At 35.9% G+C, this 21462-nt stretch overlaps 1 pseudogene; it reads right to left on the reverse strand.

The window, feature by feature from the left end:
• The window catches only part of LOC139888825 (cytochrome P450 85A1-like), a 75633-nt pseudogene that overhangs the window by 53147 nt on the left and 1024 nt on the right, over positions 1 to 21462 (reverse strand).

Below are 21462 nucleotides of genomic sequence, written 5' to 3' on the forward strand. Positions count from 1 at the left end.
TTTTCACCTGGTAAACTTAGATCCCGATGGAATGGGCCATATATAATAAAACAGGTTTTTCCATCTGGATATGCAGAGTTGTATGGTAAAGACGGTGGAACTTTCAAAGTGAACGGACACAGACTCAAGTTATACTTTGAAGAAATCAATACTACGGAAAGAGATGAAACCACCTTCTACCCTAAGGACAAATAAATTCAGGGTAACTCTAAGGTTTTAAACTCCATTCTCAATTTTTATTCTTATCTTTAAGAGTGGGGTTAGATTGGTCTTTCCCTAGCAGACCCTAAAGAACTAGTCTTCTCCCTCCATTCTACCTTTTTAATTTCTTTTTGTTTTTATTGTGTAATTTCAAGATGCGCAGTCAGTATATCTACAACCATTTCATTTTAAAGTGCGATAAGATTTTACCGAGGGATGTGGTGTTAGATATTAAGAAAAGATGCGATAAGGCGAGGAAAGAAGAAAGACAGAAACTAAATGAGACAAACTATGCAAGAGGAAAATCTAAATCAGCTAAAAGGCGTAGAGCACGTCATTTGGGTAAATGTGTAAAATGTGGAAAACCGACTCACTCCGGAGATTGCCCAAAGAACCAAACGGACTCTAATTACGAGTACGTAACCTTATGCCGAGAAGGGCCTTTAAAATGTGCAGAAGAAAACCTCTTAAACCAGCGAGGTTACGCCTACGAAGCAATGGGGAGCGAAATAATGCGACTCCACTACGAGGCGAGCCAACGAGGCTTCACTCTTTAAATCTTTTTCTCGCCAATTGTGTGTTTGTGCATTTTTGTGTGTAATGTTTTGGTGTGTTTGGTTTGTTTTTGTTTGTTGTATGTTCTATTAGAACGGCCTACCATTTAAAAGTGATGAACCTTGAGTTCAATATGTTTTCATTAAAAACGATAAATGTTAAGTGTTACAACTGAATTATCGTTTTTCAAATTGCACGAAATTTCTTGTTGGATTCATAAGATATCTGTTAAATAGTAAACCACGAAAACAAAATAAAAATAAAAAAAAAATCCTTTCTACTAAATTGAAGGTGAAACGCCTTGAGTTTAACCTGTTTCTTTGAAAATGAAAATGTTTAGGTGTCACAACTGAATTTTCATTCTTCAAATTGCACAAAATTTTTTGTTGTTGTTAAATTCTAAAAGTCTACAGTAGATTGCAAAATATACCTTTTTATCAATAACCGTAAAAATATATAACTTGTAAATCTTTGTCGTGGATAATGATAGGTTTGACGACCGAATTTATCTCTACCTAATCGATAGGAAACAAAGTTTTAAGTTTGAAAATTAGTTGATTTAAGGGTATACAAAAAAAATAGAGTGTATTTTAATTTGTGTAATTTTTATTTTTCATATACTTGTTTTAAAATTAAAAAATGTTAATAATTTTAACACAAAAATAGAGTGTTTTTATTTTATTTTAAATTTGTTTTCGAAAAACATTAAAATCTTTAACTTTTAATGGATTGAATTTTATAAATTGAAATTAAAAATTTATAAACGGATTAAGATTATGTGTAACAACCGAATTTCCGTTACAAATATAAATCTATAAAAGATATTTTAAAATCAATTGTTTATAAGTTGAAAAAAAAAAAATACAGACAAAGCATACGCGAATCGTGTAGACCTACACGAAATGCGTGGAATACAAAGCTTACGCGAATCGCGTAGACCTACGCGAAACGCGTAGGGTAAAAAATAGCTGAACATAACAGACGAGCAGCAGTCTGTTCTTTACACACTCTTTCCATTATTCAGGCTGCTGTAAACGAGAGGAAACCCCAAAAATCGCCAAAATCACACCCAAAACTTAAATTAACACTTCCAATCTTCTCCAATTCTTCAATCTTTCAACATGCCTAGATTGGTATGGGTCCTAAACCCATTTTACCTCATGTTCTTCAAATTTTTCATTATATTTCTTTATAGCTTTAATCCGAATTATATGCATGTTCTTGTTGATTTTTGCTTGATTATTGCTATATCTATGTTGTTAGTAAGATAATAAACCCGATTAGCATGAAAAATTGATGTTTAATTGGTTATTGAAAAATTAGAGTTTATACAAATTGGGGATAATTGAGAAATTGCTACTGAGGTGTGTTATTTTGGTTGTAATTAGATGTTTTTAAGTGTTTTGTCAGTAGTTATAACTCTTGAACATGTTTTTGTTTGTTTGATTTTGTAATTTTTAATTTTAGTATGATTTTGATAGTTTTTGTCATTTTAATGAATCAAGTATGAACTTTAATGTTGTTAAGGATTATTTAGAAGCTGAAATACACGCAATGTGATTGAATTGAATTCGATATACTTAGAAAAATTGCGTGTTTTCACTTGTGAATTAAACTTTGCATATGAAACTTGATTTTTGATTTATGATTTTTGGTTTGTTTCTGCTTTATTTTGAATTATAGAACTAAATCTTCCAATGTTGTTGAAATAGATTGATTCATGTGGTGATGAAACAAGCTTGTTTGTTGAATTTAAACTCTTTGCTAACATTGACACATCCTATTGGGATGATTTCCTTGTTTTTAAAATGTTATGCAGGGACCATTTAGAATGAGGGCATTTAACCAACAACAAGCACAAGATCAAGTTACCCCCGAAATGGAACAACAACTCTTGAACCTACACCCGATCCTGCAATTTCCTAACGAAGTACATCAAAGGGTGCAAAAAGTTAAGGATTTACTCATTCTGGTAAATCGAACCATCTCTCCAGTTTACGTTGTTGATTGGGATCCCCTAGGAGACCCAGTCAACTTAGATACACCGATAAGGGAAATTTTAACCCAAAGTTTCACGAATGAATTTGGGGAAATTAGGTATTATAATGACTTTGAGAGATTGTTTAGGTTAAATTCTCCTGTATATAGAGAATGGTGTTTAGAATTTTATTCTACCGTTAGGATGAATATACACCCGGAAAATATCGAAGATACTAGTTTCCTACAATTTAGATTGGGTGGTGTAGATAGAGTAATGTCCCTAGGCGACATGACTATGGCCTTAGGGATTTATGACGGTAATGAGATGAATGCTCCAGGTTTTTGGGAATATAATTTTACAGGAGCTAGGTATACAGGAGATTATGATTCTTTGAGTGTCTGGCGCTCTTTTTCCCAAAATAATACTTATGTAGCAGGCCAAGAATCATACCTTAAGATCACTGATGTTCGCTATCGAATAATTCATAAATTTATAGCGAACACAATTAACCAAAGGGCATTCCTTAATACAGATAAGATTAATTATGTTGACCTTTGGTATTTAGATGCAATCAGAGATAGGGATACATTTATTAGTATACCCTATGGAGTGGCCTACTTTTTAGCCCATTTTGGTAAGGGTGCTCGAGGATCCAGTGACATGTCGGGGGGTCACTATGTCACGTGTTTGGCAGCCTGGTTCGGTCTCGACCCGAACGAATTTGACCCTCCAATCCAACCAATAGATCAACCGGTTCGTAATTTGGGGTTGGAGGTGTATAGGACAGCTAAGGCTATACGTGTAAGGGGTGGGGTACGTAGTTTAAGGCAACAGGAAGTTGCTGCTCACGCACCTATGGAAGAGGATGATGAACCCGCGAGGGAAGCTAGGAGGAGACGCAGAGAGACAGATCAGGCTAGCTCGTCTCATACAGGTACTTCTGATTTCGATATGCTCCAAAACTCGTTTAACGCATTGAGTTTAGATGTTCGTAATTCATATCAAAACTGGGGAGCGAGATCAGAAGATCAGTACACTGCTTTATCTCGGCAATTAGGGGACATTAGGCATACCCAGCTAGATCAATATAATATGCTGTCCAACATCCGATATGATCAGAGGGGAATGGGAAATCAATTAGAGTGGGCGCACCAACAGGCATATCTATACGCGTCTAACCCGCAAGCTTACGCACCCTCAGCCTTTCCATCATATCCCCCATGGCAGACACCCAATGACCCTCTACCTCCACCCTATGACCATAACGCCGCCATAGCCGCGAGTCAGGATGCATATAGGCGTTTCTACGAGGAACAACGCCTAAACGAGCAACGGCAGCGACAGCAACAGGAGGACGGCGAACGAGGAGGACCATTTTAGAGCCCATTTGACTAGTTCTATTGTTTTAAACATTTTTATTTTTATGGTGTGTAATAACATTATTGTATGGTGTGTTTTAATACTTTTATGTTTCTTATGTTTTATTATATATTAGCAAGAAAGTAGTGTGGGGTAAAATTGTTTTGTACGATTGATGTACAACCCCATGTTTTGTGTGCTTTTACATGGTTTTGACAGGTACAGAAGAAAATGCAATTAGACGAAACGAAACATCGAATTACATTGTGATACAAACGTTGGATAAAATCATAGGTAAAACAATTTGAAAATCCAAATCGGTTAACAAAGGAAGTTCCAAATACTTCACACTATTTGCCCTCTCAAATTTATACATTATTATCTGATTTTATGTAATGAGGGCATTTCATAATCTTAAGTGTGGGGTGGGAATATATAAATTCTCGAGAACTTATAAGTTATTGGTTTTTATGAAAATTTGAAAATCTTTAAACAAATATAACAAATAAATTTTTAAGGTAACTACGAGCGATTAAAGCATAGGTGTCAAAAACCGAAATTATCGTCTCAATACATTAAAAACGCATAAGTTTATTTGTTTAAAACCTATAAAAGAAAACCAATTATAACAAGAATTCATAAAACCTTATGTTGAGAACCATATATCACATGTTTCTATGAAGTTATTGCAGATATCATTGCTTTAGAACGTATAAACCTGAATATTCCATTATTACGAGTAATAGAGGATGAATCAAGTCCATCCCGTAAGGAAGTAAAGTCTTCCAAATTGACACACTTACTAACTTATGTTAGAAGATGTAGTCCAGAACAGCTGTAGGTTGACGAAAAATCTTGAAAAGTCATCCCTAAAATCGGCTGGAAATCCACCTAACCTCAGCATCAAACAGGGTTTTTGGTGGTCAGATTTATCCTAACCATGAGAAGGATATGTCTCGTACAATGGGGGGCACAATGCAAATTAGCTTTTAAAACTAATGAATCTAATCCCAGATGGATAATCTCCGTAAAGATTAACCGCATCTATGTTTGACCGCGGTCAACATACATATGCCATAACAAATTGAGGTGTGCAAACTCATGGTTCACCGATGATATTTGGACACGATATAATTTTGTTCTAAAACTTATGCTATTTTATGAATTATATTTGTGTAAAACCATTTTTTGGACATTCGGCTTCAAGTTCCATGATACTACAATCATGGGGGCGAATAGCTTGCTAATCGCCGACTGAGACTTCAGTTTTCAGTTACCCTCAACCGGAATTTGAGGTTAAAACCGAAAAACGTGTCTAGTGTAAAAACTAGCATGACATTTTATAAAATCATAAAACGTTTTCACAAGGTCCAATTTTCCCTAAGGATCCCAATTTTTAAACCCTAATCACGAGTTTCATGTTTGTTTCTGTTGTCAGAATTTCGTTTCGTGTGCGTGTGATCCAATAAATACTGTGTTGTGTAATATATTTCATATAGCGTGTGTTTCATTTCGTGTAGTGTGTGTTGTGTGATCTAATGTTCGATAATAAAGATATATGTAATGTTCCGATTCTGTTCAAAGATGTAATTGCTTGAGGACAAGCAACGTTCAAATGTGGGGTATTTTGATATTGCTCTAAACATATATATTATTCGACGCAATATCACTTATATTTCATAGGTTTTTGCCATCTACAAAGACATTCAATGAGCATTTCACGAGAAAAACGATAAAAGTAGACAAGAGCTTTCTATTCGAAGAAACGACGATAAAACGATAGTTTTAACCAAATTTATATCAAGAAAAGTTTATCCGAATGAAAGTACAAGATAGATGAAGAAAAGAGTTCAAATGGAAAGTGCCAAGTCAGTACACGTCGATACGGGATCAACAAAGAATAAACAAAAAGAAAAAAATGAAGAAAACTGTCGATTGGTCTTACACGAATCGTGTAACACTACACGAAACGTGTAGCCTTTTGGTCATACGCGAATCGTGTAGCCATACACGAAACGCGTAATGTTAGGCCAGATTACTGTTCCAGTTTCCAGAAAGGGGCGGCTACTTTTATGTTTTTAAAACAATTCTTTTGTCTAAGTGCTACAGCAAGTGGAGCTTTTTGACTCAACTACTACTTCAAGTTCAATGATAAATACGGAGTACTATCAACAAAAAAAAAGGGAGAATACAACACAAGTTTACACATATCAATTACTATACATAATTACTACTGTCATTTTATTACTCTGTAAAATTAGTTTCAAATATTTAAGGGTGTATTATTCGTGATTAAAGGTGTTATTGTACGCGTAAAAGGGGTGTTATTATTGTAATTTTCTACCGTTTGAAGTTAATGAAAGTGATATTTTAGTAAGTTTACTCTGTTAAAATTAGCGTTGTTATTATGTTTGCATATCTATATTTTTATGTTTACCCTAGTGTAATGAATAGCTAAATTTCCCTAGTGTTTGCTTAAATGTAGAGCCCCTAGTGAAATGGATTGTTACCATTTGTAAAAGTTAAAAATGTAACTTGTAACATCCCGCGTTTTTCCGTTAAATTTAATTTTAACACCGTCTTTTTTTTTAAAACATAATCTTTCGTATTTAAATTAATAGTTTCCGTGAGTAACGTTCATTATATTCCCGCTATTTAATTATAACATCACTCGTCTACTCGAGCATTTTTAAAATATTCGTTTGGTTAATTCCCGCACCCGCTTTGAAACTTGAGGGACTAAACTTGCCAAGAGGGCAAAGAGATGACTAGGTCAACTAGTCAACCTTCACCCTCCTCCATTCAATCACCTCCACCTCTCTCTCTTTCTCTCTATCAAGAACACACACACAAACACCCAATTCAATCATTCATCATCTAAATTCAATCTTGGAAGCTCACAACAAATCCGATTACATTTTCGTGATCCTCTCTTCATCCTCTACATTTTGATACAAACTTCATCTCGTTTGGGTAACATTTCTAAAACTCTAGATTTCTTTAAATTCGTGTTTTTGACTTGAAATTGTGTTAGTTAGTGTCTATGGCTCGTGTGTAACATGAATATATGTTTGGTTTGCTCGATTTGTTGTTTTTGGAGTAACTAGCATGAACTTGAAATGGGTGTGCTTAATCCTTGATTTTGGATGAGTTAATGTTGTTAGATTGTTAAAGTGCATGTTTTAATTGTGTTACTAGTATCATTAGCCACATTTGGATGTGTAGGTTGATTAAGAAAACTTCAAAAACCCGATTAATGATTTTGTGATGTTTGACTAGGGTTTGATAGTTCTTGACATGAACTTTTGATGCTTGAATGCCATGGAATGTTAATTGTTAGTGATTAGTTGTAATGTATGCTTAATTACCTTCGAAACGGCATATCGTATGTGTAAATTGGATTCCCGAATCATAAAATACGTTTTACGAACTTGAAACTTTGAAAATAAACCTTTCTTGATCAATTGACGAGTTTTCGGTTATTGTAAATGATGTTTTTGATTAATGATATGTGGTTAGTTGTATTCCTTGTCGCAATAGCTTTCCGATGATATAAAATACATGTTCTAATTGTTTGCGGATCATAAAATGTGATTGTTTGTGTTTTGGTTCGTGCATACTTTGAAAACTGACCAGAATTCTCTGGCCAGGTAGTGGCGCGGCGCGCCCCATCCCCGCGCGACGCGCGGATTGGCCTGGCCAGATTCTGCTCACTTTGGCGCATTTCACGCGAAATGTTTGACTAGCTATCGACCTCCGATTCACATGGAACTTGTTCTAATATGCTTATATATGAATAAAAACCTCAGAAAAATAGTTCGGGACCGAACCCGAACGTGTTGACTTTTTCGTTGACTTTGACCAAGTTTGACTTTTAGTCAAACTTAACCAAACTTTTATACAATCATTCTAACATGCTTTTATACTTGTTTCTTGTATGAGACTTGACAACGTGATTCACATGCTATACTTAATCGAGTCGTAACGAGCCATAGGACTAATTGAACACATTTCACCCGACTTTGTGTCGTAACCGGTTAATTGATATAACTTACTTGTTTAGGTCAAGGCTAAGCAACTTTCATGCACACGTTTACTTGTTGAAGTACCTTTATACTTGTGCACTCGAGGTGAGATCATAGTCCCACTTTTTACTCTTTTGAACTTACTTTTGGGATGAGAAAACATAAACGATTCTTTTGAACTAAGTGAACACAAGAACGGGAAAACAAACATTCTACATACGAGTTTAGAACAAAAATCCTCAATCCGATTATCATTAGTTACATCAGATGGTGTAAGCGAGAACTTATGTTATATGGCCATATGGGTTTGACAAACCCTCATTCAAACGGTTCGCTACCGTTTACGAATGAAATATATTTTCGGGAACAGTGTTGTTCTAGCACTAATTGATGGGGTATTCAACGGATGGAACGTTAAGCTTTGATAATTGGGTGCTCGTGAATATTAACTTTTAGAATGTACTACTATTATTTCAACTTTGCAAATCTTGTGGTTCGACTTACTTTACTTTTACTCACTTACTCAAACCTATGATTTCACCAACGTTTTTGCGTTGACAGATTCTTCTATGTTTTCTCAGGTTTTCACATGGCTATTTGTTACACGCTTCCGCACTCTTTGATTACTTGATTGGAGTCTACCATACATGCATACGCTAGGGATAGCATTTTTGGATTCAAACTTTTGTTTACATACTTACGCTATTTATAGCAACTGTGTTTTTCAACTTATATTATGTCGCAAGTTATTTCATTTATACTTTATGACTTTTGTAAACTTAGACTTGCTGTCGAATGGTTTTGTAAACTAAACTTGCAAGTCTTGTGCCTTTCAAATGAGTGCGACATAATTTTGGTCAAACGAGTCTCATATAGGGACTACGACCACGCAACGGGACCTAAGATAACGGCGCCGTCAATAACGGTTTTGGTCGGGTCGTTACAGATGGAATCAGAGCGTTGGTTGTAGGGAACTAGGACGTGCATTAGTGTGTCTAACAGAGTCGTTAGGACGCATTAGTGAGTCTAGACTACAACCGGATAGTTAGCATTTTCATTCTGACATACATTTGCTATAGATAGCACTTACTTGACTACTTGTGCATTATACTTGAATCATTCTTAGGCAAACTTTTTAATGGTACCCAACCTTCATCATACGAACTCGTATTCCGCCACTTTTTGGTAACACACGTAAATTCATGATTCATACACGTATGGATGACGACGACTTCATTAGTCACACTTGTTCGGGTACTCTGTCTCCCAGATTGTTATTTGCCACCGTTTCAACTTACTGTCGGTTTCCCACTGGTGTTTCTTACTATCTACTTTTTGGTGTTACTACCATCACTACTCTAGGTGAGTATCGTCATCAACACTTATCACTACGGTTGCGGGCTACTCGTTATCATGACTCGTTACTCTTTTCATACCTAAATACATTATTGTTTGAATCGAACCGATTTGACGTTAACAATCATTTATACACTTCCCGCGGGGAAACGCTTCTTTAGAGTTGTAGAAACTATTTCGATTTAATACGAGTCACGTTTGAGACGTCGTTACATTTTGTTCGTTTTAGATTTTCGCGAGGACACGAACTTGAATCTATAGAGTGATGTGGGAATGGAGGTATGAGTTAGCGTAATATAACGACACTCGATCAACGTGGTTATATTACGGTAAGACATACCAAAGTTCTAGTGACGCGTGATGGTGGTTAGACTCGATCAACCTAAACACCACCATGTGCCATGTACATGACTTCATCCTTTCATGTTTGGACATCCGAAAACTCCGAGAATATTGATAACAACCATACCGGGGACACCCCTTCGACTTTTGTCGAACTATACTTATGCTTCCGAATGAATTACCGATTCCATTCGACTTCAACCGTATGTCACACGGGTATACTAGCTCGTCCTCGCGCAGTCTTGTTGACTAACTACAATTTACTCGTTATGCTCGCATCGAGGCGGAAACTTCTCTCGCCTTACACTCGTAATTCTGGTTCAGGAAATCTTTCATTTTAAATTCTCAATGGAGGGAGACTCTCCACGTTATACTAGTATTCACCTCGAGGGTGAATAGTTCCGACGAACGTTTTTGGAAACCGATAAATCTTCCGCGACGCGAATTTTCTTGAGAAACTTGTCCTAGCTAACGTTTTCAATTCCTAGCAAACTTGTTCACTATGCCTTAGGGAAATGTACCCAGTTTCGGATCGAGATCCTCGTTTCACTTCTAGATTTTGGAGTGCCTCACAAAAAGTCTCGGGACCACGTTTAGACATGAGTACCGCACATCAACCATAACCCGACGGACCGAACAAACATACGATTTAAGTCTTGAAAACCATAATACGAATTTGTATTACCAACTTCAAATTTACTTGAGAAAAGTATTTTCCTTTAACCGAATCCTCGTACTACAATGATTTTCATTCGAGTTTTAACGTCACTCCTTTTGAAACCACATGTGACCGGAAACGTCATTCTCCTTTGTCGAACCAAGTAAACGATGATCAATTCACCGGGGCCGAGGTTATTCATGAACAACCGAGAAAATTTATTCATATTCAGGTAAAATCCTACGCGACTCGTAATCACCAAGAGCTACGCCGATGTTAGACGTAAACATTTCAAATTCCACGTGGGAAACCGCGTCACGTTAAGAGTCGCACCTTGGGAAGGTGAAATCCGTTTCGGGAAAACGTAGGAAGCTAAATTCGCGATAGTTTGATCCTTTGGAAATCTTGGGGCGTTTTGGACCCGTTGTTAGCCGTTTAGATTTCAGACTCAATTGAGTCTCCGTTCATCCTACATTCGATGTATTAAACTTAAAGAAGTGTCTTGTGGAACAAGAACTTGTTATCCTTTTCGATGAGCTTACTATCGATGACAAACTCCGCTTCCTAGGAGGACCGGTTGAAATTTTGAATTACGAAACCAAACTCTGAAACAACGTAAAACCCCGACTGTCAAAATTCGTTAAAATACCCTAGAACGTACTTCTCCCTCATTCGTAGAATTGGCAACACAAAATCTCGAGGAAGATTCAACAACTATTACTTCCAACTAAATTTCGGGACGAAATTTCTTTTGAGGTGTGGATAATGTAACATCCCGCGTTTTTCCGTTAAATTTAATTTTAACACCGTCTTTTTTTTTTAAAACATAATCTTTCGTATTTAAATTAATAGTTTCCGTGAGTAACGTTCATTATATTCCCGCTATTTAATTATAACATCACTCGTCTACTCGAGCGTTTTTAAAATATTCGTTTGGTTAATTCCCGCACCCGCTTTGAAACTTGAGGGACTAAACTTGCCAAGAGGGCAAAGAGATGACTAGGTCAACTAGTCAACCTTCACCCTCCTCCATTCAATCACCTCCACCTCTCTCTCTTTCTCTCTATCAAGAACACACACACAAACACCCAATTCAATCATTCATCATCTAAATTCAATCTTGGAAGCTCACAACAAATCCGATTACATTTTCGTGATCCTCTCTTCATCCTCTACATTTTGATACAAACTTCATCTCGTTTGGGTAACATTTCTAAAACTCTAGATTTCTTTAAATTCGTGTTTTTGACTTGAAATTGTGTTAGTTAGTGTCTATGGCTCGTGTGTAACATGAATATATGTTTGGTTTGCTCGATTTGTTGTTTTTGGAGTAACTAGCATGAACTTGAAATGGGTGTGCTTAATCCTTGATTTTGGATGAGTTAATGTTGTTAGATTGTTAAAGTGCATGTTTTAATTGTGTTACTAGTATCATTAGCCACATTTGGATGTGTAGGTTGATTAAGAAAACTTCAAAAACCCGATTAATGATTTTGTGATGTTTGACTAGGGTTTGATAGTTCTTGACATGAACTTTTGATGCTTGAATGCCATGGAATGTTAATTGTTAGTGATTAGTTGTAATGTATGCTTAATTACCTTCGAAACGGCATATCGTATGTGTAAATTGGATTCCCGAATCATAAAATACGTTTTACGAACTTGAAACTTTGAAAATAAACCTTTCTTGATCAATTGACGAGTTTTCGGTTATTGTAAATGATGTTTTTGATTAATGATATGTGGTTAGTTGTATTCCTTGTCGCAATAGCTTTCCGATGATATAAAATACATGTTCTAATTGTTTGCGGATCATAAAATGTGATTGTTTGTGTTTTGGTTCGTGCATACTTTGAAAACTGACCAGAATTCTCTGGCCAGGTAGTGGCGCGGCGCGCCCCATCCCCGCGCGGCGCGCGGATTGGCCTGGCCAGATTCTGCTCACTTTGGCGCATTTCACGCGAAATGTTTGACTAGCTATCGACCTCCGATTCACATGGAACTTGTTCTAATATGCTTATATATGAATAAAAACCTCAGAAAAATAGTTCGGGACCGAACCCGAACGTGTTGACTTTTTCGTTGACTTTGACCAAGTTTGACTTTTAGTCAAACTTAACCAAACTTTTATACAATCATTCTAACATGCTTTTATACTTGTTTCTTGTATGAGACTTGACAACGTGATTCACATGCTATACTTAATCGAGTCGTAACGAGCCATAGGACTAATTGAACACATTTCACCCGACTTTGTGTCGTAACCGGTTAATTGATATAACTTACTTGTTTAGGTCAAGGCTAAGCAACTTTCATGCACACGTTTACTTGTTGAAGTACCTTTATACTTGTGCACTCGAGGTGAGATCATAGTCCCACTTTTTACTCTTTTGAACTTACTTTTGGGATGAGAAAACATAAACGATTCTTTTGAACTAAGTGAACACAAGAACGGGAAAACAAACATTCTACATACGAGTTTAGAACAAAAATCCTCAATCCGATTATCATTAGTTACATCAGATGGTGTAAGCGAGAACTTATGTTATATGGCCATATGGGTTTGACAAACCCTCATTCAAACGGTTCGCTACCGTTTACGAATGAAATATATTTTCGGGAACAGTGTTGTTCTAGCACTAATTGATGGGGTATTCAACGGACGGAATGTTAAGCTTTGATAATTGGGTGCTCGTGAATATTAACTTTTAGAATGTACTACTATTATTTCAACTTTGCAAATCTTGTGGTTCGACTTACTTTACTTTTACTCACTTACTCAAACCTATGATTTCACCAACGTTTTTGCGTTGACAGATTCTTCTATGTTTTCTCAGGTTTTCACATGGCTATTTGTTACACGCTTCCGCACTCTTTGATTACTTGATTGGAGTCTACCATACATGCATACGCTAGGGATAGCATTTTTGGATTCAAACTTTTGTTTACATACTTACGCTATTTATAGCAACTGTGTTTTTCAACTTATATTATGTCGCAAGTTATTTCATTTATACTTTATGACTTTTGTAAACTTAGACTTGCTGTCGAATGGTTTTGTAAACTAAACTTGCAAGTCTTGTGCCTTTCAAATGAATGCGACATAATTTTGGTCAAACGAGTCTCATATAGGGACTACGACCACGCAACGGGACCTAAGATAACGGCGCCGTCAATAACGGTTTTGGTCGGGTCGTTACATAACTTTAGTATTCTTAATATTGAGCCTAGTTATAAGAACCATTATTGTGTAATTAGGTATTTAACCCTTGCCACTTAATTTATTAAATTTAAATAACGAAAGTTGTTTTTATTTACATAAATTAAGCTTCAACATTAAAATGATCTAGACGAATTTATGGATAAGTTATTAACACCAATTTAGAAATAAACTTCGGTGGTTTGGGTAATATCAATAATTATATGGTAGTGAAATTATAAAAAGGGAAACCGTTATGATTTGGGTTTTGGCGAAAGTCAAAACTAGGCTAGGTCTCAATTTAAATACTTGGGGAATAGTAGCTTTCTAAATAAAATCCGATGAAAATTAGATTTTAATTAGTTAGTCGTAACCTTATATTTTTTCGAAAGAAAAATGTAAAGTTTATTACTAAAACATTTTAATAGGGCTTAAACTCAAAACAATCCATGAACCTAGAGGTGACACATTTAAGTAAACACTCCCATTTATCCCATTATTATTTCTTGTAAACGTATTATTATCATTATTTACGAATTATTATTTTAAAATATAAAAAGAATACATAAAAGTACTTAAAATTCGCAACAGACTGTTTGTCACATCGTATAAGTCATACGCGAATCGTGTATGGTATACGCGAAACGCGTATGCCTGTAAATCAAACTGTACGACCAGATTCACACAATTCGCGTAGGTTTTAAATTATACGCGATACGCGTATAAATACGCAAAACGCGTACGGTCTACAACGCGGCTACAGTACCAGTAGGGTTAAAATTAGGGTTTTAATTATTTAATTATTTATATTTAGGTTATTACTATATAATTAATATTAGTTATTATAAAATACTTTAATACATGTTTTAACCTTATAATTAGTGTTAATTAAAAGTTAATAATTTATAATTAGTTTGTAATTAGTTAAATTACTATTCCTAATAATTTATATTAATATAATTAAAACTTGTCATTTAGTTAATTTAAATAAGTTTATATTATAATTACTCAAAACAAAATTCTAAACATATAGTTTTATTAAAAATTACTATTTTACTAATTACCATTTAGTAATATAATTAATGCATTATAATTAGCATAATTTCATTTAGTTCCTTTTTAAGTTATTTATTGTAATCTTGTAATTTTATTTATGAAGTAAATTAGTTAAGTTATTTTCTGTTACTGTTATATTATAAATTCCTAATCCAAAACCCCCTTTAATTAAGTTTGACATCAAAGACTATTAAAAACCATTAAACACTCCATCTCCCTATGGAACGAATCGGATTTACCAACAAACTAAACTACACGGATAGGACTAGTTGCCTATATATGTGTGAAATCAACCTGAATTCAATAAAATACCACATATACAATAAATCAATTCGTGTAACAAAACAACTCAAATCCGTTCATAAATAAAGGTTACGATTCAGCACATCAATTCATACATATAAAGCTATCTTATTCGAAGGTTTAAACTTGTAATCACTAGAACATAGTTTAGTTAATTCTAAACTTGTTCGCAAACAAAAGTTAATCCTTCTAACTTGACTTTTAAAATAAACTAAACACATATTCTATATCTATATGATATGCTAACTTAATGATTTAAAACCTGGAAACACGAAAAACACCGTAAAACCGGATTTACGCCGTCGTAGTAACACCGCGGGCTGTTTTGGGTTAGTTAATTAAAAACTATGATAAACTTTGATTTAAAAGTTGTTATTCTGAGAAAATGATTTTTATTATGAACATGAAACTATATCCAAAAATTATGGTTAAACTCAAAGTGGAAGTATGTTTTCTAAAATGGTCATCTAGACGTCGTTCTTTCGACTGAAATGACTACCTTTACAAAAATGACTTGTAACTTATTTTTCCGACTATAAACCTATACTTTTCTGTTTAGATTCATAAAATAGAGTTCAATATGAAACCATAGCAATTTGATTCACTCAAAACGGATTTAAAATGAAGAAGTTATGGGTAAAACAAGATTGGATAATTTTTCTCATTTTAGCTACGTGAAAATTGGTAACAAATCTATTCCAACCATAACTTAATCAACTTGTATTGTATATTATGTAATCTTGAGATACCATAGACACGTATACAATGTTTCGACCTATCATGTCGACACATCTATATATATTTCGGAACAACCATAGACACTCTATATGTGAATGTTGGAGTTAGCTATACAGGGTTGAGGTTGATTCCAAAATATATATAGTTTGAGTTGTGATCAATACTGAGATACGTATACACTGGGTCGTGGATTGATTCAAGATAATATTTATCGATTTATTTTTGTACATCTAACTGTGGACAACTAGTTGTAGGTTACTAACGAGGACAGCTGACTTAATAAACTTAAAACATCAAAATATATTAAAAGTGTTGTAAATATATTTTGAACATACTTTGATATATATGTATATATTGTTATAGGTTCGTGAATCAACCAGTGGCCAAGTCTTACTTCCTGACGAAGTAAAAATCTGTGAAAGTGAGTTATAGTCCCACTTTTAAAATCTAATATTTTTGGGATGAGAATACATGCAGGTTTTATAAATGATTTACAAAATAGACACAAGTACGTGAAACTACATTCTATGGTTGAATTATCGAAATCGAATATGCCCCTTTTTATTAAGTCTGGTAATCTAAGAATTAGGGAACAGACACCCTAATTGACGCGAATCCTAAAGATAGATCTATCGGGCCCAACAAGCCCCATCCAAAGTACCGGATGCTTTAGTACTTCGAAATTTATATCATATCCGAAGGGTGTCCCGGAATGATGGGAATATTCTTATATATGCATCTTGTTAATGTCGGTTACTAGGTGTTCACCATATGAATGATTTTTATCTCTATGTATGGGATGTGTATTGAAATATGAAATCTTGTGGTCTATTATTATGATTTGATATATATAGGTTAAACCAATAACTCACCAACATTTTTGTTGACGTTTTAAGCATGTTTATTCTCAGGTGATTATTAAGAGCTTCCGCTGTCGCATACTTAAATAAGGACGAGATTTGGAGTCCATGCTTGTATGATATTGTGTAAAAACTACATTCAAGAAACTTATTTTGTTGTAACATGTTTGTATTGTAAACCATTATGTAATGGTCGTGTGTAAACAGGATATTTTAGATTATCATTATTTGATAATCTACGTAAAGCTTTTTAAACCTTTATTGATGAAATAAAGGTTATGGTTTGTTTTAAAATGAATGCAGTCTTTGAAAAACGTCTCATATAGAGGTCAAAACCTCGCAACGAAATCAATTAATATGGAACGTTTTTAATCAATAAGAACGGGACATTTCAAAAATGATAACCATGGGTATGGCCGTCGTGATCGCCATTCTACGTGAAAGTGGAACAATGAATCTTTCAATATCATTCAGATGCTAACAAAATCGCCTAAGGAAATTTTGTTACACGAAAGAGTCGCTAAGTCTTTCCCTAATCTGCAGCCTTTGGGAGAGAATAGGAGGCGCGATCGGTCAAATTTTTGTGTTTTCCATGATGATTATGGTCATGACACTAATCGCTGTAGAGATTTGGCGGAATTCATTGCAGAAGCATATGCGCAAGGCAAGCTGGACCATTTAATCGCACAGAACACTGCAAATACGATTATAATGCCTATAGAAGCTTACACCTCAAATGCATCAAATGCGGTTGATCGAAAGGCTCCCGTAGTGAGAAATCTGGGGGTAAAGATGGTGAATAAGAAAGAAAATCAGCGCAGAATTCAAGTAATTAATGTGGTAGAAGTGCAGGGTGAACTGTCAGTACTTCAAATTTCTGAGCAGATTGTAAGTTGGAGGTGCCCCTCCATTACTTTTCCTCCTGCAAGCATGACCGCGGATGTTGATAAACCTGTGGTGGTTTCATGCCGCATTGCGAACACTGGTATAATGATAATGAAGGTACATGTGGATACTGGTAGCAGTGTCGATGTCATGTACGAACAATGTTTTAGCAAGCTGCCCACGAACATTCAAGCTTTAATGAAACCTACTGCGGTTTCACTTGCTGGGTTCTCAGGAGAGTCATCCTGGCCTGTTGGCCAGTTGAAATTGCAAATAGAGCTAGTTGATGACAGCGATGAGTCGCTAAGGCGCCAAGCTTTATTGAATCTGTACACAAAGCGAAATCAATCGCGATTCAATATGATACTAGGGCACACTGCTCTGCGCATGTTTGGCGCTATTCCTTCTACTATACATGGCATGGTTAAATTTTCTACAAATAAAGGAATTGGCACGCTAATCTGCGGAGATGGAGCCATTCTGCGCTATGATCATGGCAAATGCGAATATGGGTCTTGAAGGACATTCAGTTAATCCTGAATAAGTGCAAAATCTTAAAAGTTATAATGAGATGCTAAGGCAAACTTCATCAATGTGTGATATAATAATGTGAATATGATTGTTGAGTTTATTTTTGAACCTTGTAATGTGAAACAATAATGAATGAGACAAAGTTAATTTCAGTGTTAGTAGTTATTTCTTTAACAAAGCGAATGCATTGCGTGTGACCACACGTAGTGATAATTTCGCAGAATACAATTACTTATCTTTTATAACACTAAGTTAATGTTTGCTCTGCGGATACTTTAAGTAAAGTGGCATGGTCTTCGCTAAACATGGCCTACTTAAATGTTATAATAATGCAAAAATGCATTGCAAAATAATTTGTTAAAAACAAAGTGATGAAATTGCCCACTTGTGTTAATAATTGCGAAAGGATAAAATTTCCTAAGTATTTGATCTTGCCAATACTTAGATGCTTCTCAATGCCAAATTTGCCTAAGGATCGATTTGTCGGACTTAGAAGATTCATAATGATTAAAAGATTATTTCGCATAAAGTACGCTTTGTTATGTGCACAATAACGAATGCGGAAATGGCAAAGGGCAAGTCTGAATTATGAATATACGATAATATAAAGAGCTATATAAATAAAAGAAGTTGCAACTGCGAATTGTTAGTAAGTCATTAATATTAAACGTGTAAACAATGCGGGTCATTACAAATAATGCAATTCAAGATTGCGAGAATACATTCAAAAGCTAGCTAAGCCAAATTTAAAGCTCTAATGCTTCAATATCTGCGAATGAAACGCCCTCGCGCTGACTAAGTTCCTCCAGGGCAGGTATGCTAACTTTCTCGACCTCCTTCTTCGCTCTCTCGAGTGCTTCGCGAGCATCATCTGTGGCGCATATTTCTTTCGCCATGTCAGAAGGTAGAGGTTGAGAAAGATCGCCAAGCTTGCATAATAAATCGTACCACTCACAGCGGGTGGCAAGTTTTGCTGCTTGGGCATACGCTTGAAATTTTTCAGTGACTGGATTGGAGTCCATCACTTTATCTGCGAAAGTTGGGAGATACTTGACCAGCTGTGCGAAATTTTGTTCCGCAGTTTCCGCCCTCTTTTTGAGAATGGCGTTCTCTTCCGCAGCCTTTTTTAACCGCGCCTCAGCCCTTTGCGCTTTTCTCTCGCTAGCATTGGCAATCTTCACAACATTATCATATTCATCCGACATTTCGGTGTAACGCTCCATACTGTCTACAGTGAGGCAAATTGCGTTATAGCAATTATGCAATCGTTGCCTTGCAGCTTCAGGATATGATAAATTGCGCTATTGCTCTTTTGTATCCTTTGGGATAATTTTGTAAAGTTTGCGGTATAGTTGATTGGCCAGTTCTGCTGCTGCGGTTTCTTTCGCATCATCTTCTCCTTCCTCTTCTCGATTAGATGCTTCTGCATCCGAAGGAAGTGATAAATTTTCGCGATCCGGCTCTTCAAGAACATCTGTAGGGATGCTCCCTCTGATGTTGTAGAGCGGGGTGGTTTCAGCGGATGACTCTGAAAGAACAACTATAACCAGATAAACAAATGTAGTGAATCTATGCGAAAATAACAAAGCGCATAATGAATGAATACTGCGAACTTAGCAATCGCTTACTTGTTTCTTGTTCAGAAAGAGACCATAGTCGTCTTTTGCTTGGAGTGGGGGCACCTTCCACAACTTTTCGTTTGCCGCGGTCCTTTCCACCAGTAATATAACATGTATTGATGATTGGCTCATCAATAAGTGTAATCTCGACGTCGCCATTTTTTAGGCGACGAGCGGGGCTGATCCTGCTGATATCGACAGACCTCATGACAAGGTAAAGAGCAATCACTGCGAAAATATAAACATATAGTGTTATGTGAAGCAAAAATATACTGCGAAAAGTATGAAAAGTATTATGCGATAAGTTTAAGCGAAATACCATTTTTTGCCTGGTCAACCAAAAGCGCGTCATAGTCGCTCCATGGCCATTGAATTGAAACTCTGCCGATGTACAACGGTATATTCGAATAAGCTCGCAGAATTAGGCCTGCGTTTTTGAGTGTCTTGAGAATATCATGCTCAAGATCATCAAGTACAGGTTTCTCATTGAGATTGGGATCAAGTTCTGTACACCATGTTTTTGGTATGATGCTGTCCACATTCGCGGTGTCATTAATATAAAAGAAAGAACTGCGCCAGTTGCCGATTGAGTCTTTTGGCGAAACCATTGTACCCAGTTAGCTGCGGAATGAAAACCATCCCACATCTTATAAAATCAGACTGTTACACGTGCGAAACACGTTTAGCAGCGGTTGTACGTTAGTGGTATTGCAGTACATCTCGAACAGCACAATTTTATTAACCGCATTCGGATGCAATTGTGCCATAGCAATCTTATAATACTCACATACACTGCGGAAGAATTGAGTCAGTGGAAATCGTAGGTTGCCCTGTGAGATGGAAGCCTCATAAACAGAAATCATCCCCTTAGGGGGAGTGTCAGCCCGTTGTTCAGATACGGGTGCGGTAGGAACAAATTGGGCAAGTGGCGGATACCACTCTTGTAGGGTTCGGAGTTTTGATTCTGTCATATACGAAACATAACCCCCAGGAGTATGCATAGATGAAGACGACGCCATTTGTAATAAGGAAAATAAATCGGAAGTTGGAATTGAAGAAATTAAAGGTTGGATTCGTTAATTGCTTGGTACGATTGTGATTAGATGAATTTGATTGAAAATGAAATCGAGCGAGAAAGCGTAAAGTTTTTATGCGGATTATTCAGCTATTTATAATTGGAATTAGGGCGAGCAAGCGGAAAGGGTAATCATTACATTTAAACGGCTGAAATTACCGCAACGTGTAAACGGTAAATTTCTAACCGTTACAGCGTATTGATTTGACAGAATGGCGAAAGTTACCGTTGTAATTACGCGTTGGGCCTAATAAAAACAACGGTAATAAATGGAAGGTAAAAATTATAAAATATTGGTTGTGAAATATTTTAATAAGCACTTCTTTATTTTTAGAGTTTATAATGATACATTTGCTTCGCGAAAATGTATCATAATAAACTGGGGGGACTTGATCATATACATAGCGTTGTATATGTATATTTTATTTGCTACAGGCCAAGAGCAAAATTACGCGGACCCTAAAGCCAAGATATGCAATATTCGCTGAAAATAAAGTGCAGCAGTTATGTATCCGCGTTAATAAGAGACTGCGGTTTAATCCGCTGAGTTTCCGCGGATGGTTAGGTAATTCGCAGACCGCGGATATCTTGAATACTATAAATAGGGAGCATGGCCTCTCATTTATAGGTTGTTGATTCTCTGCCATTTTGCCCAGGCCTTTGTAATTTCCACTTGTGATCTTGCCCAAGGGATTTTTACATCGCGCAAAGGTGAATTA

This window comes from Rutidosis leptorrhynchoides, chromosome 2, assembly GCF_046630445.1.
Source record: "Rutidosis leptorrhynchoides isolate AG116_Rl617_1_P2 chromosome 2, CSIRO_AGI_Rlap_v1, whole genome shotgun sequence".
In the NCBI taxonomy this organism is placed as follows: Eukaryota; Viridiplantae; Streptophyta; class Magnoliopsida; order Asterales; family Asteraceae; genus Rutidosis; species Rutidosis leptorrhynchoides.